Genomic DNA, 18,732 nt, shown 5'->3' with positions numbered 1-18,732 from the left:
TCCTCCTTCCTTCCTTCCTCCTTCCTTCCTTCCTTCCTTCCTTCCTCTTCCTTCCTTCCTCTTCCTTCTTTCCTTCTTCTTTCCTCTTTCTTCCTTCTTTCCTTCCTTCTTTCCTCCTTCCTCTTCCTTCCTCCTTCCTTCCTCTTCCTTCCTTCCTTCCTCTTTCCTTCCTTCTTTCTTCTTTCCTTCCTTCCTCCTTCCTTCTCTCCTTCCCTCCTTCCTCTTCCTTCCTTCCTCCTTCTTTCCTTCCTTCCTTCTTTCTTCCCTCCCTCCTTTTTTCCCTCTCATCTTTCTCACATCCAGTTCTACTCTACTACCTCTCACTTGCTCCCAGATCTAGCATCTCTAAGGCCACGTAGCACTCTAGGTCTAGGTGTGCATTCTCACTCGAGTCCATTTCTGTCTTCTTCCCCTGCTCCCTGCTCCCATACCAAGCACTCCAGGGTAATACTAGAATTCCAAAATGTGAGTGAATTCAGGAAGTGGACTTCCATAGTGATGCCCTAGTGTGTTATCTTTTTAAAAATCATTTTTAAAAGCTCTCTCTCTCTCTTTCTGTTCTTTCTCTATATGTACATATGTATATGTGTGTATATACATATATGTACATATATACATGGCCAACGAGTTCTCCTGTCTGTAATAACTGTTGGTGCACATTGTAGCCTCCTTCAACAATGGATGATGAGATCACTGAGTCCTAGCCAAGAGATCTTCCTCCATTTGTGAAATATGCCATGTGCCCCTATGGCTGCTCACAGCTCTCTGTGCTGGTTTGGTTCCCTGCCAAACCATGAGCTCCTGGAGAGCTGAGACCATGGCTCATCTGGACACTCTTACCTCTTTCAGTGGCAGTGCAGTGCTTTCTGCAGAAGGCATTCTGTACATGTTTATACTGCATTGGAACATAGTAGGTGGCAAGGTTTTCTTCTTGATTAAAAAAATTAATTTTCAAAATTGAATGAACAAAAATCTATTTTCCTTTCATCTCTCCTCTCTTTGCTAGTGAAAAAGAAAAAAAGAAAACCAAAAGAATTGTTTTTCACAACCTACCTTCCCCTCCACTCCCTCCCAGTCCTGGAGTTGAAGAAAATATCGGAGGCCAGCTAACACAATGCACACCTCAATGAGATTTCCCCTCCACAGTATACCTGACAAGTGTTCTTTCAGCCTCTGACTGAAAACTGTAAGGGGGAGGGAAGCACCACAGTGTCCTCCCCAGGTAGGCCATTCCCCTTTTGGACAGCTCCAATCAGATTGGCCTTTTGTTATTTCCATCTGTTGCTGCCAGGGCTTCCACTGAGGTCAAGCTAAAAAAGCTTGATCCTGGGGGACTTGAAGCCATGTCCTCAGAAGGTCCTCTTTGTCCTAAGCTAAACATGGCCAGGCCTTGAACCTCAAATGATTTAACCTGATGAAGAGTCCCCTCAGATCTATAAAGATAAGAATATTTGCAATTCTTAGGATTGTGTTGGGTTTCATTCCTTATTTTTGTAACCAAGTGATCTTATGATCATTTTGTTTATAATAAAAGCAATTTGAGGAAGAGAGAACAAAGAAACACCACCAGGCTTTTCAATCCCAGTTCAAATGCCCTTTCCTCCATAAAAATCTTCCCTGATTCCACATTCATTGCATTTTGAGGCCACTAGGGGGCAAAATGGACAGAGTGATGGACTTGGAACCCTCCAAATTCTGCCTCAGATACTTACTAGCTAAGGACCCTCTCTCAGCCTCATTTTCCTCATCTATAAAATGAAAATATTAAGAACACCTACCTCACAAGTTCCTGTGAGGATCAAACGAGACAACATTTATAAAGTGCTTTGCAATTATTGATACACATACATAAACACTTTAGCATATATGCAAGTGTATAAATATATATTATATATACTTTAATGCCTATAAAGCACTTAATACATAGTATCTCTTTATATATATGTATATGTGTGTATATATATATATACATACATATATATATGTGTTCGTATGTATATATACACACATTGTGGGTGGTTGTTTTAGTCATTTCAGTTGCGTGTGACTCTTTGTGACCCAATTTGGAGTTGTCTTGGCAAAGATAGTGGAGCGGTTTGCCATTTCCTTTTCCAGCTCATTTGATGGATAAGGAAACTGAGGCAAACAAGGTTAAGTGACTTGCCCAGGGTCACATAGCTAGTAAGCGTCTGAGGCCAGATTTAAACTCAGGTCTTCCTGACTCCAGGTCCAGTGGTCTATCCACTGGGCCACCTAGCTGCCCATATACACACATAGATGATAGATATACACACCTACATATAAATATATATATATATATATATATATATATATATATAATACACACATACACACATATACATATACATACATATACATACATATATACATGTACATACACATATACATATGTTATATAGGTATATCATGGTATAATAGATATATAATGTAGATATATAATGGTATAATATAATAGGTATAAAATGTAGGTATATACATACCTACATATGTATATATATTTATTGTATATCTACATATTTATGTGTATATGTGTGTATATTAAACATATATACTTATCACAACCTGCTACAAAAATTTTTGTACTGGTTTTATAGACGAGGAAACTTGCCTCTCAGAAAGATTAGGTTTTATGTCCAGAGTCATTCAGAGCTGGAACTTGGACCCAGGTATTCTGATGATAAAATTAAGGCTTTTTCCATCAAACCATGGTATTTTAATAATTGTTTTAAAAAATCTCAGGAGTTCAAAGGTCTTCCCAGTTTGAGAAACATCTAGGCTTGCCTCTCAGTAGCTGTGTTACCTTGTACTGTACCCTCCCCCCTTCCCCCTCCCTCTCCTTCCTCTTGTAATCTAAGGTTACTCATCCATAAACTAAAGGGATTGGATTCAAGGATTTCTAAGGGCCCTTCCCCCTTTGCTATTCAATGAAGACCCAACAATCTCCAATAGTCTTTGTTCTGTATTCTGAGTTCCCACCCAGATCTGTCATTCTGTGTTCTAGGCCTTTCCCACCTCTACATTTCCATGTCCTAAGGTCCCTCCAGCTCTGACATTCTATCTTCTAGCATTTAATGGGAAATACCATTTTGTTATTCTGCTTGATTAGAAACTGAGCCTGAAGCTTATATTTAGGAGGCCTAAAAAATAATAGAAATTACTAATATTGAGTCAGACTAATAGACTGAACTTGGCAAAAAAAAAAAACTTTTTGAATTGAGTATCACCTTTAAGAGGTCCCTGTAGATCAAGGATTCTTAACTTGATGTCCACCAGAGGGTCTGTGAACTGGAATGGGGAAAATATCATACCTTTACTGCAATAGCATTCCTTTCTTTTCTCATACTCTACATTTCTTTATGTGCATTTACAAACATTGTTCTGAGAAGGGGTCTCTTGGCTTCACCAGACTGGCAAAGGGGTCCATGACACAAAGAAAGGTGAAGAATCCCTAACATAAAGGGATCAATCCTTGAATTGTCTAATGAGGGCACTGATTCTGGGGGATCCAGAATTTGGGCTTTCTTCCTTTGCAAACATCTCCTGATCTACCTCCCAAAGGCCCCCAAACAGTCTTTCTTTGCTTCCTCATTTTTACTTCTTTTACTTTACTTTTACTCTTTACTTCCTGACTTTTTCCCACACTTTATGGTAAAGTCCTGTGCTAAAGCCAGACAGGTACAGAATATAACTTTGACACAGCTTGAATTTCCATGGCCCTGCCAGCCTAGGAGGGAACAACACCCCACTCCAGAGGGCAATGAGACCCAACAGGGCACTCGGAAGAGCAGGGCCAAGGGCTCTGTGTGGCCTGAGCAGAAGGCCATTTCCAGTAAGCATGGAAGGGAGCAACATTTCATACAGAAGCTAGAATGGAAGTTGGGTTTAAAGAAATGGGCAGAAATTAAGCAGGTGGAGAGGAGAAGGAAAGACATTCTGGGCATAGGGATCAGCGCAAGTAAAGACACAAAGGTTGGAAAACAGAGCAGATGTTTGGGAGGCTAAAGTTAGTTCAGTTGGGCTGTAATGCAGTTTGTTTAGAGAGGAGAAATAAAAGATGACATTAGTTGGATAGGATGGTACCAGATGGTACAGGGCATGGAATTCCCAGCAGAAGAGTAGAGCATTTATTTGGGAAGTGTCAGGGCACTCTTGCAGGCATTTGAGCAAAAGGGGAGGAACATGCTGAGATTGGGGTTCAAGAAAGGTCATTACACAAGCTGAGTGAAGGAGGAGTTGGCTGGGGACACCAGGAGAAAGTGTGGTTTGGGGAATGGGTGTGTTCATTATTATCTTTCCTCATTCTTCTTTTTGTTTTTTTAGGCACCTCTGGTCAACACACTTCTTACCAAACCAGAGAGTTTTGAGTATTCTGAGTGTCTTGTTTTGTAATCTGAGAGTTGTTTATAAGATGGTACTAAGCAAAACTGTTATTTAGCAGAGAATGTCTTTGCTCAAGATTGATTTTAGGAAGAAAGGAAACTTAGAAGATTGTGGTTCTTTAATAGCCTCCTGGATGAATTTCACAAACAGAAAACATAGTCATGACCACAGAGAAGAGAAAGGCTTCAGACTCCCAAGGGCAATGGCCTAGCCCTGCAAGGCAATGCCACCCAGTGCCTCTTACTGAGTCCTACAGGGCTCTGGCCACCCTGGGGCCTGGGTGGGAGCCCACGGGCAGGCCATTTCCTTTTTTAAAAATTAAATTAAATTCATTTTGGGGTTATATTTTAAGTTCTGGACTGTCTCCCTCCCTCCCCACCCCATAGTAGACAAGGCCACCATTTGATGCAGATTTATAAATTTATGTAAAACCATAATGTGCATGCCTCTATTCATCAGTTCTTTCTCGGGAGGTCGATAGCATCTCCTTTATGGGGCCTTCATAGTTGATTTCAATATTAATAGTGCTCAGAATAACTTGGATGCTCACAATTATTCTTCTAACAATATTGCCATTACTATAGCCAATGTTCTCTTGACTCGGTTCAGTTCACTTTTGTAGTTCACTTCATGCAAGTCTTTCCATGTTTTTCTAAAATCAACCAGCTCATCATTTCTTACAGCACAGTAGTTATTCCATCCCAATCTTATACCACACTTGTTTAGCCATTGCACAATTGATGGGCATCTTCTCAATTTCCACAGGTTATTTCCAAAACTGGAACCTTGTGTCTGGGTCCCAAGTATAGGAAAAGGGTGAATCTGAAACAGCTTGCTTTCCTGAGGTACATGAAAAGAAAGGACAGAGAAACAATCAGGGAGAAGGTTGTGCTCATGAAGTAGGGTCTTTTGGTCGGGGCATTGCCTAGGGGGCTCAAGAGGTTCGGAGCCACTTAGATTCACTTCTCCCCAATGACCTCTCATTTTTTAAAGAGTTTAATGGGTGAGTAGGTGCAGTGTGGATTGATGAATAGAGTGTTGGAATCATAATAAGAGGATGTGGCTCAGAATCTAACTCCTAGCTACATGAGCTTGGACAAGTCATTCAACCAACCTGGGCCATAGTTATTTCATCTTGTAAAATGAGCTGGTTAAGCTAGTAAAGCCTCTTCAATCTCTAAATCCTGTGATAAACTATGACTAAGCATAAAAAGAATGAAAGCTATTGTTCTAATTACTCTGTCACCAGCAAAGAATGAAACAATCTCTACCCTCAAGGCACTTATATTCAATCATCAGGGAACTTTAGGAAGATGAGGCCCCGCAAATGGGAAGGTCAGGCAGACCTCCACCTCAGGAGAAGGAATGGAGCTGGTGACGTCCTTCTCTTTCACCTCTTACCAGCAATGAAGAAGCAAGTGGAAAGTGGGAAAAGAAGATGGGAGGGCACCCCCCTGTGGTGTGAATTGCCTGGTCATTACTTCAGAGAGTGGATAACTCTGGAGGAGACAGTGAGGCTGAAGACTTTGCACCTTCCAGCCTCTCTTAAATCCAATTCACTTGCAAATCAAGACATCACCCTCCTGACATCATTGGACCTCTAGGAGAACAAAGGATGAACTACAATCTGTGAGTAGTAGTAGCTGCTTCCTGGGGGACCCAACAGGGCAGTTCCAACTGGATAATGCTGCTATTTTCTCCTCCTCCTCCTCCCCCTCCTCCTCCTCCTCCCCTTCCTCCTCCTTTTCCTCCTCCTCCTCTTCTTCCTTCTTCTGTCCACGTGGGGAGTCATATCTTTACATGTGAACACCCTGTCCAAAGGAATATAAATTTTGATTGCTTATACTTTGCAAGGTATCTTGGGGTTTGGGAGCTAGGTTTTTTCCTTTCCTACTTATTTATTCTATCATTGTCCTTTTTTTTTTTAAACTGGGACAATTAACTCTTTTGTCTCATGTCTTATGCAGTTTTTATTTAAGACTTGAAATATAGCTCTGAAAAGACAGGCTTTGATGAAGCCCATTGGGATTCAAATGGAGCAACCTGACTATGCCTTTAAACCCAAATCACTCTGGCTCTCACTGATTGGCCAATAATAGGTCCCAGCCCAAGCCTCACTTGCTCATTATTTGGGTTTTGATGGCTCAGAGTGAGTGTAAATAGCAATTGTTTCTGTTCTGGACAGAAATTCTGAGGGTCTTCCCTTCCCTGATTAGTTCTTTAGTGAAGGCAAAGTAGGCCATCTGTCATCTCAATTCTTACCTAGCCTTTCATCACCAAATGGGCATTGCCTTGGACAAAGGGATCTTCAAAAGACCTTTGCTTAAAAAGGCCAAGGCCTCCCACTGCATGCTGGGCCATGGTCAGTCATCCTGACCTACATCTTCCATTAGAATCTGATGACTCTGGAGGAGAGAGTAGGACTGAGGACTCTGCCCAGCTCTGCCTCCCTTAAATCCAATTCACTTGCAAGCCATCACTCTCCTGTGGTCCTTGGTCTTTGAGAATGAAGCAGGAATAACAACTACAGAGAGTAGTGGGCATTGGGTAACTCAGAGATGAGGAATTTTCTAGGCTCTTGCCTCCCAAATGAAACACAATCAAGTGGAAGTGTTTGAAGATTGACATGGGGCCAGGGGCCAAAGAACATAAGCTTCATTTACCCCGTGCAAGAGGCAGGTCCCCAGCCTCAGCTCTATAGCCCCTGCTCTGGCTGCAGATTCAGCAGTGCTTCAAGATAACCCTTGTGAGTAAGCCATCCTCCTGGCCCAGAGTGGAAAGCAAATAGGAGGGGTGGCTGTGGGGGTGGTAAGCCTCCATCAGCACATGAACTACACAGGGAAGCAAAGTCATTTCCCAAAGCCTATACAAGCTCTAGGTAGAAAAAGCCTCCATCTCCTGTGTAGAGGGGAGAGGAAGGGAAGCGGGGGCAGGAGAGCACAGATGGCCACAGAATTACATAACCATGTCAAAATAGATCTTGGTTTATAAAAGCAGGACATGATGAAGAATGGCTTCTGTTGGATGAGCTCAAATGAAGGGAAATGAGCCTCACACAGGGCCAGTATTTATGGTAAAGGCAAAACACACACACTCCAAACAAAAGATGAACTTTGCGTGTTCCTAAAAGTTTATAATGGTTGTGGCTTTTTTAAATGGTCATTTGTTTGTTTACATGTCACTAACCCTAACCTTTGTCACCATCAAAATCTTGTATGGTTTCAACATCCATAAAACCTTCCCATCCTAGGAAGATCCATTTTGTCTGCTATTTGTTCATCTCAGAATCACAGCCTCTTGAAGCTGGAGGGGATGTGAGAAATCATGGAGACCTGTTATGTGTTTTGTCAGGGGAGGAAAGTGAGGCCTGGAGGAGGGAAATGTAGTTCATTAGACGGAGTCAAGTGTAGAATCCAGAAGTTCTGACTCACTTCAAGTTTCCTTCTTCTCTGACTCAATCTCTAATGCTGAGGCCAAGGACACAAAAGAAGATCATTTTCAGTCTGAAGAAAGGGCTGTCATCACTGAGATGATGAGCAAATCTAGAAGGCTCTGAGAAGAGCACCATCACTTCAAAGACTAAATCAAGCTTGAGGGCCCCATTCCATCTACAAGCCAGCTGGGTGAAACTGAGAGCCCCAGCTACAATTCCACACTGAGGCTGATCATAAAAGTTCCACGTCCAGACTCTTTATGACATCACCCTCTTCTCCAGATGGTACAATTGTTAGAGGCCTTTGTCCAATTGGCCTGTGGCTGTCTGGATTATCAGCCCCTCCCCTGCTTTCCTCCAGCAGCCTTTCCATGCTCAAATCGTTCTCTCTGACAGGACATTTTCTTCATCTCCTGAAAGCTTATGCCTCTAGGAGGCTTTGAAACTTCTAATTTGGGGAAGAATGGTCCCCAATAATGTCTCAGGGGTGGGAAACACACAAAAAAGACAGATTCCATACCTCCTGGTCACAACAAAACAACTCACCCGTGACTACTATTTTGATACCTCAACATCCTCTTTCTCTTCTACCTGGAAAATGGCTCCAGAAATATGTAGCCCAACATCAGCTCTTGTCCTTCCCTTTCTAATGATGTTACTACATTCCACGGAGCTCTTGGGATGCAACACTATTAATTCTGGCAACACCAACTATAGAAAAGGCTATTGGAGAACTTTACAAGGAAAGTCTGTAGCACCATGTTGGCCCTAAAGCAAATAACCCCTTATATTGATATCAAATGGTGCGTTTGTTTACCTGATGTCAGTGCCTTGAGACCAAGCACCACACAGGATGCTTTGTGTAACCACACACACACACACACACACACATTGCCAGCCTTACACCAGCAAGCACTCAAAAAAGAATTTCTGGATTAAAGAAATAGCTAGAGAATAAGAATGAAAAGGAAGCCTGAAGGAATAGGATTATCTAGCCCAAGAAGAGGAGCCCAGTGGTATTCAAATATCACCTTCCATGCATCAGTGGAACCAGGATCTCATTAGTTTGGGTGCTAGTTCAACCAAGGCACTTCCTAACCCACTAAGGATTTCTTAATCCTGAGCATGTCTTACTCAAGTTCCTTCCATCTTTTGTTTATTGTTTGTCCTTTGTTCTTGAAGAGCACCAATGACATCCTTCCATGAATCCCTTCTAGAGGACTTACCTGCCATGCTAGAGGCTTCCCTTGGGCCTTGGAATGTTTCCTAGATCTTAGAGTGGCTCTTGAGCTGTTGACTCATTATCCTTTCCTCTCACTATATGTATCCCTCCTCAGCACTTTGCACATAGTTAATATTTTTTTATAGAGCTTTAAGATTTGCAAAATGCTTTACATCTATTATCTCCTTTCATTCTCTCAACAAGAGAGAAATGAAGAAACTGAGTCTAAAAAAAGCAAATTGACTTTTTCAGGACTACGCAGCTAATAAGTGCCTGAGACAAGATTTAAACTCCAGTTTTCCTGGTGCCAAGTCCATCACCTAATCCAGCACATTCCCTAGCTGCCTCAGCTTCTCAGGCACCATACTCATTGAGAACCTTCGGCAGGTTGCTCACTCCGGTGGTTATATCAGGAGAATGAGATTGATAGATGGGCCCCTGTGGCGCACTGGCACTTGTCAATGATGAAAGGAAGAGATTTCCCTCCAGTACACTGTGTACATTGCCTGTCCCCCCCCTCATTCTATTTTTTGATGCCTCTTTTTCCTTTTACCTACCCCTGGTTTCCCTACTGATACTGATTTTTCTAAGGTCATTAACTAGGAAGTAATCATTAAATTTAGTTGCTTTTTCAAAAAAATCAAATCCCATCTATTTCAATGTCTCTATAGAATTTGAACCTATTGATAATCTTTTCCTTCTGGATACCCTCTCTTCCTTTGGGTTCAGAGACATAATCTCTTAGTTCTACTCCTCTACATTTTCCTTCCCTGGTTCTTTTCCTCTTCCAGATCTGTTAAGATGGGTATTCCCCTCAATTTTATCTTCTCTTCTCTTTTCTTATTCTCTATCCTCTCTCCCTTGGTAATCTCATTTGCTCTTGGAAAATTCAACTGTGATCTCTACATAAGTGCCTTCCACATCTGTCTCACAAGCCCTGATATCTCTTTTGCATTTCTAGTGCCTGCAGGTCATGTCTAGCTGGATATCCCACTGGAACATCCAATTTGAAATGTTCAAAGTCGAGTTTATCATGTTACTCCCAATCCTGTTGCTTTTTCTGACCCCCTTGTTTCCAGCAGCAGTACCAACATTCATTCTGTTATTTGAGAACCTGATTTTGCCTTTGATTTTTCCCCCTCCCACAACTCTCATTTTCAACTGACTCCAAGTGCATCAATTCTTCCTCTGTAAAGTCTCTCTCACATTAGCTCTCTTCCATCACCACTATTGAACACCTTTAGTATCACCATCTTTAACTATCATGATAGCATTCTAGGTCATTCTCCAGCCTCGACTTTCTTCCCCTTTGAATTTATCACTCATATCTTTTAAACTATTATTACAGATTTCCTTATGTTCGGGTCTAGTTATGGGGTGTTCAGAGAATACTAGCACCTCTGGTGTGATGGTGTGCTGAGCCCTTTTCTGAGCAGCTCATCCACCATTTACCCAGTTCTCACCTGTGGCCCCAAGAAACTGTAACATGTGCAGTGGCTACACCCCAGCAAAACTGTCTTGGCATATGGGCTAAACTAGATTGAGGGTAAGCAATAGGTCTCAAAGCCATTGCGGGGGGGGAGGGTTGTCTACCCCAAGCATGTGAAGACCTTCCCCAGTGGAATGAGTGGATGAGAACAGTTTGTCCCAGTGGCCATGAAGGCGGCTGACGCAGGCGCCATGGAGCACTTAGAGCTCTGTCAGACATCAGAGGCACAAAAATCATCCACTGCATCCCCGCGGCCAGCACCCGTGGTTTTGACTTTGGTCTTGCTACTAGACTCTGATGACTCAGGAAGAGACAATGTGAGGCTGACAACTTTGTGCAACTCTGCCTCACTTAAATCCAATTCACACGCAAGTCAAAACATCATCTGTGATGTTATTGGTCCTCTTTGAAATGAAGGATGAACCTCCCAGATTGTTGAGTAAAGGTCAGTTGGCCACAGCTAGGTAGTTCCTGGGGCACACTGCTAACTTCTGAGATCAATATCAATATTAACAAGAGTGAGCTCACTAGAAAATTGTGTAAAACCTCTATGGAGGTTTTATGGAACTAAAGGATGATTTTTTTTAATGAAGCATTTATTAAGTTCCTACTATATGCCAGGCACTGGAGATATGAATACAAGAAGCAAACAGGACAGTCCCTATCCTCAAGAAAACTATAAAAGGAAAATAACATATATAAAAGAGTGGTGGCCAGGAAAATGTTTTGACAGGGAAAGAAAGGGACAACAATTTAAGAGTATAAAAAAGCATGGTTAAGGGGAATCGTACTCCCTAGTGGAATAAGAACCTGCTGCAATGTTCCACCAAAGTTGTTCATTTGTTTCAGTCATGTCTGACTCTTTGTGATCCCATTTGGGGTTTTCTTGGCAAAGATATTGGAGTGGTTTGCCATTTCCTTCGCCAGCTCATTTGACAGATGAGGAAACTGAGGCAAACAGGGTTAAGTGACTTGCCCAGGATCATACAACTATTAAGTGTCTGAAGCCAGATTTGAATTCAGGAAGTCCTGACGTCAGGCCCAGTCCTTTATCTATTGTGCCACCTAGCTGCTATTCCACCAAAGTAGCAAGGTCTCATTCTTTCACCTTAGTGTATATGCCAATTAAAAGGTGGAATATTACAGTCAAAACACAAACACACACACACACACACAAACACACAAACACACACACCCCTGACCACAGTAGATCACAGAGATGTGAATATTATTCAAATACATTGGTTTAATGCTGAAACATTACTCAAGCTTGATCTTTAGATGTGAAATCTATAGGCACCCAACCACCAGTTAGAGTTCAGATATGGCTTAAAGCATGTGGGTGAAGTATAGACAGTTCCGTATTTTATAGTTTGTTCTGCATTGTGAGACACATCTTTATCTCCAGGCAGATTCCAAGAGACACAATATTGAATGCTTTTCCAAATCTGTTTATCTCTCTTAATCTTAAAGATGTCATCACCTCCATGAATGAATACCCATTAATCACCTAGATCAAAACTATAAAAAAGGGTAATGACACTAAGCTCACTTACTCTTAATGTACATTATGAAAATACCTCATTGAGTCATTATTATGAAGAATTAAGTGTAGAACATTAGCAATTTTCCGAAATGATAAAAGTTTGTCCTTAACATGCTTGAGCCTTTTAAATATTAACAATTTTATAGAACTTTTTACTTTAAAAAAATTGGGGTCTCTTCTGATTTAACCTCAATTCACTGACAAATATATTCATCTCTCCTCCTGCTCTGGTTAAGAAAAAAAAGAAAAGAAAAAAGAAAAAGAAAGAAAAATAGCAATTCAGTGAAACTAAAAAAGAAATCAACCAAGTCTAACAACAAATGCAATGCTCCATGCCCATGGTTCTCTACCTGTGCAAGGAGGACAATATTCTTCAGAGTCAAGCTTGAGTATCATAAAGATGCAGATGGTCATTTCATGTTAGATATTCTTGCTACTGTGTATCTTCCTTTTTATGAGGTTGTAGCCATGACATTTATCCTTTCCCTGCTTCTACTAACTTCATTTGTTTTTAATTCAAATAAATCTTTGGAGGTTTCTCAGTATGCATCATCTTCACATTTGCCTATGGCACAATAATACTCCACTAATAATCCTATGCCAGAGTTTTAGACAGTCTCTAGTTGATGAGTATCTACTTGGTTTCTAGTAGAAATTTTCCCACTTTTCCACTACAAAAAGTGCTGCTGGAAATATTGTGAGAAATTTCTAGCTTTGATTTCCTTGGGATGTATGGGATGGGGTTCATGGGTCAAGTGATAATGGACATTTTCATTACATTCCAAATCATTTTACAGAATGGTTGGACCAAGTTACATCTCCACTGGTAACATAATATTGTACTTGTTTTTCCACAACCCACCCAAAATTGATTTTTGTCCTCTTTGCCAATTTCTTGGGTATGAGGTGAAACCTCTGAATTGTTTTGAATTGTATTTTTTTTGTTATTAGAGATTTGGAACGATCTTTATTATGACTGGAAATTGTTAGCAATTCTTCTGGGAATTGTTTACTTATATATTTTAATCACTTTTCCATTGGGAATATCTCTTGGTCTAATAATAGATGTCCCAAAAGTCTTAGTGCCCTGACTTTTGGGACACCCTATATATTTGTGTTAATAATTTTGGATTTCTTCTCAGCAGAGGTATTTAATGCAGACATTTTTTCCCCAATTGACAGTGTCCCTTTTTATTCTAGTTACATTGATTTTGTTTATGTAAAAGCTATTAAACTTTATGCAATCTGAAGTATTTATTTTATATTTTGTGATGAGACAGCCATTGTTTTATTAACAATTTGCCTTGCCATGGATGAAAAAGGTATCTGTGTTTCTCTCTTAGTTTCTTTATGTTATGACTTTTAATATTTCTTGCTTTGTATCTCTATTGCTTAGCACAATGCCTGGCATGTAACAGGTGCTTAATAAATGCTTACTAGCTGACTGATTGACACCACATATCAATTTTGATCTAATCATCTTAAAGTAGTGTAAGGTGTTGATGTGACTCTAATTTCCACCTTCCAAGTTTCCTACCACCTCTTATGAAGTAAGGAGATCTTTCACAAGTAATTTATAAGAGGTCTTGATCTGTATAGATAATATATCCCTGGATGTAGATATATATGTATTCAAATTCACACTGTTGAAAGTGAAAGTTATACATAAAATGTAGTAATTGGTTCCAGTACAGTGAAGTGCACATCTGAATAATTCCATAGGTCCATGGAGACATTATTAACACTAATCAAGTACTTTCTCAACTTTACCTAATGCTAGGTAATTAAGATGGATTGTTTCTGATTCTCTGTAATCTTATTCTGTTTGACTAATCCATTTTCCTATTTTTTTTCCTTTTTTGCTTTTTGCTAGGCAATCGGGGCCAAGTGACTTGCTCAGGGTCACACAGCTAGTAACTGTCGTGTGTTGTATGTCTGAGACTGGATTTGAACTCAGGTCCTCCTGACTCCAAGGCCAGAACTCTATCCACTGCACCACCTGCTGCCCCCTTGTTTTTCTATTTTTTAAACCAGTACCAAATAGTTTTGTTTTTGTGTTTTTGTTTTTTTGTTTTTTGGTAAGGCAATTGGGGTTAAGTGACTTGCCCAAGGTCACACAGATAGTATGTGTCAAGTGTTTGGTCTGAGGCCGGATTTGAACTCAGGTCCTCCTGACTTCAGGGCTGGTGCTTTATCCACTGCACCACCTAGCTGCCCCTCAATACCAAATAGTGTTGATGGTTACTATTTTATAGTATAGTTTGATAGCAGTAAGTGCTCTTACCCCCTTCATTACTATCTTTTCTTTTTTTCCTTATTTCTCTGGAGATTCTAGACCTCATACTTCTTCAAGATAACTTTGTTGCTATTTTATCTAATTCTAAAAAACATATACCCATGGCACTTTGAATGGTATAACACTTAATCTGCAGATTAACTTAGAAAATATAATCACTTTACTATGTTATTAGGCATAGTCCAATCATAAGTGCTGTCACTTCAATTATTAAAGTCATTCTTTATTCTTTTAAAGACTATTTTGTAATTGTATCTATATAAATATTGAGTATTGTTGGGTAGATTGATGCCAAGAAATGCTGAGATTTTGTAGTTTTTTTGAATGTAATGTTTTCTTCTGTGATTGAATTCTGGATTTTATGCTTTATTGAAATATCATTGATTTTTCTGGCCTCATTTCATGTCTCCTACTTTTCTGAAGCTGCTAAAGCTAAAAGGCTACTTTCTTTGCTGATTCTCTAAGGTATTCTAAATAAGCCATCATGTTGCCAGTAAATATGGTTAGTTTGGTCTTCTCTTTGTCTATATTTATGTCTTTAATTTCTTTGTCTTACGGCTATCAATAGCATTTCTAAAACCCTGTCAAATAACAGCAAAGAAAGCAATTGTCCTATATGTATTAGGAAACTTCTCAGTGTTTCCCTGTCAATACTAGGTTTTAGTTTTAGATGCAGGATTTTATTATATTTTTTTAATGGTCCTTCTATACTTCTGATTTGTGGAATATTCATCTTAAATGAATATTGTACTTTAATAATAATAATAACTACAACTACAATAATAAAAATGACTAACATTTATATGGTACCTATTATGTATCAGGCACTGTGCTAAGTGCTTTACAAATATTATCTCATTAGATCAACACAACAAGGTGAAGTAAGTGCTATTATTATCTCCATTTTATGGATGAGGAAAGTGATGTTGATTGAGTTTAAGTGACTGACCCAGGGCCACACAGCTAGTAAATATCTGAATCAGAATTGAATTCAGGTCTTCCTGACTCCAAACCTCCATTTTATCCACTGTGCTCCCCAGCTGCTTTTATCAAAAGATTTTTCTGCATTGGTTGAAACCTCATTAATTACATTCTTTGTGTTCCCAATGCTGAACCATCCTTGCATCTGTGGTATAAATTAAGTTTGATCATAGTAAATAGGGTTTTAGAGCTATTATTTTAGAATTTTTGCTCAAATTTGATTTAAAATATTTGAATTTTTTTAGGACTATTGATCTCTAGTTCTCTTTCTTTGTTTTATCTTACCTGGTATAGATATTTGCCACATTTTTTTAAAAAGAGTTTGGTACAGAGTTCTTTCTCAGTTTCTGAGAATTGTGTGGGTAGTAAAGGTTTGAATTGTCCTTTAAATTCTGGGTAGAATTTGCCTGGGAATCAACCTGGACTAAGGTTTCTCCCAATCCCACTTTTTTAGTAGCTCCTTTACTGCTGGTCCAATTTCTTTCTCTGAAGTTGAACTATTTAAGATCTCTCTTTGATGCTGTTAATTGGATATTTCATATTTTTGTTGATAATCTTCCATTTCTTTTGAATATTCAATTTTTCTGGCATATAAGTATGTAGAGTAGGTTATGCTTAGGCCTGAAAAGCTCTCCTCTGGCATTTCAGAGGTTCAGTTCTTTTCCAGAGAGTGAGAAAGAACAATCTGCTTTGGCTTGATTTCTTTTCATTTCTTCTCTGTTATGATTTCATCCTTTTCTTTTTCTTTTTCCTCCAGTAATTTGCAAGAAGGGCCACCTCATTATCAGAGATTATGGGAAAGGAGATGAGAGTGGGTGATGATGACAAATGTGAAGACAGGAACATGTGTAATAATATTGGAATATGAGACCAACAGTATGGTACATTAGATGCTAAACCTCAAAAGAAATAAATAATCTTCCAGAAGGAGAATATTTGCTGCTGGCTCTGAAAGATGACAGAATCCCCTACGCAAGGTAAAATCTCCCTCCACATGTGCCCTTGATCCTGTCTCCTCTCATCTTTTCCAAAAAATTACGGCCTCCCTCTTCGCCTGTTTTTCTCTAATCTTCAGCCTTTCCCTATGTACTGGTCCTCTCCCTGCCTTCAAACATGGCCAAGTGTCCTGGGTTCTAAAAATAAAAACAAAAAAAAACCTTTACTAGTCATTCCATCACCTTAAGCTATCACCATGTATCTCTTTCTTTTTTCTCAAACTCCTAGAAAAAATGAAAAATCTGTGATTGCTAATTATTTCTACTTTCTCTCCTTTATATCTTCAGGGTCAAATATAAATTCCTCTACTTGACTTTTAAAGCCGTTCACACAATCTGGTCTCTTCTTACCTTTCTGGCCTTCTCAAACTTGGTTGGCTTCTGTGTATTAAATGGTCCAGCAACAACGGACGTCTTGCTATCCCTTAAACATGACTCCACCTGCTCCCTCCATGCCTCTTGACTAACGGTCCCTCATGCCTCTAATTCTCTCCTCTCTCACCTCTACCTCCCAACTTCTCTGGCTTCTTTTAAGACTTAGCTGAAATCCCACCATCTTGCAGGAGGTCTTTCCACCCTCCCACCCTAACTGCTAGTGCCTTCTCTCTAAGGTTAGTTTCCATTTACAAGGGAGATATCTTGTATGGCCATGATTGTTGGCACATTATCTCCTCCTTTGTCCTTCAGGGCAGGAAGCTATCATTGTCTTTCTTTGTCTCCACAGCACTAAGCACAGAGCATGGCATAGAGATAGCATTTATTCTTGTCAATTGACACACTCTTGACTATCTAGTTTCTGACTCTATCACTTAACTGAAATTACTCTCTGCAAAATTACCAATTATCTCATTTAAAAGATATTTGTATTGCTATCTTTTTTATTACCAGAATTTCTCCAGTATCCTGCCCGCTAGGCCCTGCCCCCTCCCAAAGTGATATCTTGTATAACAAATAATATTGAAAAAATGAGAGAAAAAAAGCCAACCAATAGAGAAAGGAACAAGCATTTATGAAGCACCTACTATGTACCGGGCACAGTGCTAAGTGCTAATGAATATTACCCCATTTGCTCCTCACAACAACCCTGGGAAAAAGGTACTATTATTATCTTTACTCTTCAGTTTAGGAATCTGAGGCAGACAGAGGTTCAGTGACTTACCCAGGGTCACATAGCTCTAGAAAGTGTCTGAGGCAGGGGGAGCTAACTCCAGAGTTAGTGCTCTATATATTGTGCCACCAAGCTGTGTTACGTGGCACATCTAGAGACTTTCCACACGTGCAAAATTGGAGGCAGGAGTATCTTCTCACCTCTCTACTTTGGGTCCATGCTTGTTCATCATAACTTGATTGTTTTGTGGTTGCTCTTTCCATTTTCGTTATTGTAGTCATTGTGTATATCATTTTCTTGGCTCTGAGTACTTCACTCAGCATCAGATGGTGGAAATCTTTCCGTGATCCTGTATTCATCATATTCATCATTTTTACAGCACAGTAATATTCCATTTCATTTATCTATCATGAGTTTAACCATTCCCCAATTGATGGATGTCCACTTTGTTTCCCATCTTTTGCCACCACAACATGTGCTGTTCCAGTAATTTCTTATTATTCTGCTTGTCTTTTATTCAATCCTCATCTGATATATTTGCCAGTTTTTTGCCATCCACTCTTCCTGGATATTCACTATTCTTTGGACTTCCATAACACTACTTTCTCCTACCTATCTTCCCAGCTGCTCCTTCTCCAAATTCTTTGTAGGTTCATCATTCAGATCATGTCTTCTAATTGTGGGTGTTCCCCCAAAGGCTCTTTCTCAGGTCCACTATTGTCCTCTCTCTACTTCTTTGTGACCTCATCACGTTCTCCAGGCTTAGTCCTGTAATGATGCCCATAATGCCCAGATCTCTACATCCAGCACAGTTACTCCTCTGACCATCAGCCCTGCATCACCAATTGGCCATTTCCTATGGTTGTCCTGGAAACATATTAAACTCAACATTCCCACAACTTGAATCATTCTTTCCCCCCCCAAAAAAAAGCTCATTCTTCTACCAAACTTCCTTATTTCCATTGAAGGCATCATCATTCTTCCAGTCTTCTAGGTTCATAACTATATTACTTTTCTCAACTTCTCCCTCTCCATCACTCCACATATCCAAGCAGTTGCTAAATCTGACTCTTTGGATCTCCACATCACCTCTTGCATCATCTTTTTTTCTCTGCTCATATAGGGACCTCATTGGTTCTGCCCTTCACCATTTGTCACCTACATTGACGTAACATCCTCCCAACTGACATCGCTGTCCCTTGTCTCACCATTCCAGTCGATTCTCCACTGCTGCCAAAATGACTTTTCTTGTGCACATATC

The 18,732-nt window shown here is 39.9% G+C and overlaps 1 protein-coding gene across 1 annotated transcript in view; it reads right to left on the bottom strand.

Moving 5' to 3' along the window:
* Window positions 1-18,732, bottom strand: part of NRG1 (neuregulin 1) — a 792,976-nt gene that overhangs the window by 396,044 nt on the left and 378,200 nt on the right. The gene's annotated exons all lie outside the window — the stretch shown is intronic.

Source organism: Vombatus ursinus, unplaced genomic scaffold, assembly GCF_900497805.2.
Source record: "Vombatus ursinus unplaced genomic scaffold, bare-nosed wombat genome assembly UNPS02010193.1, whole genome shotgun sequence".
In the NCBI taxonomy this organism is placed as follows: Eukaryota; Metazoa; Chordata; class Mammalia; order Diprotodontia; family Vombatidae; genus Vombatus; species Vombatus ursinus.
This window is presented reverse-complemented; position numbering and strand designations above follow the sequence as displayed.